Genomic DNA, 1,863 nt, shown 5'->3' with positions numbered 1-1,863 from the left:
ATAGACACGAAACAGTGTATATACTACACCAGAAAATACTAACCCCCCCCCCAAAAAAACGATAACTTCGTGAGAGAAATGCAACCATGAATGGACCCCCCACCTGCCTTGACCCTTCCCGACCTTTGCCTCTCTCTCTCTCTCTCTCTCTCTCTCTGTCAGTGGCATAGGGCCCTCGATTGAACCAGAATCCCTTCCTTCCCCGGAGGGTTCAGTCTTTTTGAATTGTCTTGCTTCAGCCTGACCCTGGAAGAGGACACACTTGACCCAGCGTCCAATTTCTGCAGTTCCTGGAAGACATGGGAGAAGAGGAAGTCATATTCAGCCACCGTGAGACCATCCGAGGTCTTCTCCTTTTCTTCTGCAGCCCCGGAATTCGAAAAAAAAAAAAAAACAGGTGGCTCAGTGTCCTCACGGACAGCTCCAGGGAGTCCACGGAGGATGGCAGGTGTCTGAATGGGGTCCTTTGTGCTTCTGGGAGGCAACAGCCACGTGTCGATCGAAGGTCTCTCTCATTTTTAAGCATTTGACCAAATGCGAGTCATTATTCAAGGGCACTTACGGGGATTCCAGAGAGAGAGAGAGAGAGACCTCCCTCTCCCAGACCTCCTCCTCAACCCTGAGTGAGAGCTTCACAGAGAGGACTCAAAGACAGAAGAAACAGAGGGCGGAGGGAGGCGGGTCAATGATACCAGGTCGTTCATCGGTGGAGGAGAGCCACTGAAGAACAGGAGGAAGGGCGGGATGAACAGGAGACCTCCCCAGGAGGAGGAGGAATCCAGCGGACAAGATGGCGACTGGACAAGGTTGTGAGAGAGTAGATTGAGAAGTCTGTATGTATGTATGTAAGTTTATATATTATAATGACTATAATTATATATATATATATATATAATATATTATATATATATATATTATATAACCAAAATTTATATAGGTTCGTGCCCGGGAGCCGACGAATAAATTATCATCAACTAGAAATTCCCCTTCAGTTAACTATAAGAAAATATATTAATTCTGAGGTGGAGCGAATTAGATATCAAAGGACATTTCTAGCTTAATGAATTACGGTGATGTGATCAGACTCATATACATACATTATATATATATATATATATATATATATTATATATATATATATATATATATATACACATATGAATAGTGATGGGGTGTTAACCACTACACGATACACTTATAAAATTACCTGTAGTCACTGACAGGATACGGAATTCACAATGTGTGAATCGTAACAAAACCTTAAAACCACTGATCGGAAAATCAATTCAAGGGTGAAAATAGACACTTGGGAAAAATCACTTAGATTTAATACAGAACTCTTTAGGCAGAAATCACACCCGAACCTCTATAATACAAAAAGATGTGAATAACACTCACGCTTAAATAACCACTATACAAATCCCAAACACCCAACTATAAAAAGAAACCAACACATTCAAACACAAAGGGAGTGGAGCCAGAAAGGAGGAGAAAGGCAAAAAGAAAGAATATCCTAGCCAATACACACTAATATTCCAAGCAACTTCCGTATGTTTTAAAGTTAGTTCTCCTCTTGCAAGGCAAAGTACAACTCCACGAGTGGTGGACAAATCAGGGTGATTATCAGATGCTATTCCAATCACAGAGCTGAATCCCAAAAATATCACAAGGGGGTGGCTGGCAAGTATCAAAACTGTCCACTGAAGACGACAGCAGAAGAACCTTTGCCGTGAGCTTAATAAATATAAATATTTTACCTTGGGACAGAGAGGTCCCCTTGGCTTTACAACTGAACGAAAGGCGTTAAGGATAAATCCTGAAGCTGCAGACTGGGTGATCCAAAAGGTTTGTAGGAGGTGAATA

This window comes from Macrobrachium nipponense, chromosome 35, assembly GCF_015104395.2.
Source record: "Macrobrachium nipponense isolate FS-2020 chromosome 35, ASM1510439v2, whole genome shotgun sequence".
Classification (NCBI taxonomy): Eukaryota; Metazoa; Arthropoda; class Malacostraca; order Decapoda; family Palaemonidae; genus Macrobrachium; species Macrobrachium nipponense.
The sequence above is the reverse complement of the archived record's forward strand: the minus strand, read 5'-3'. Positions refer to the sequence as shown.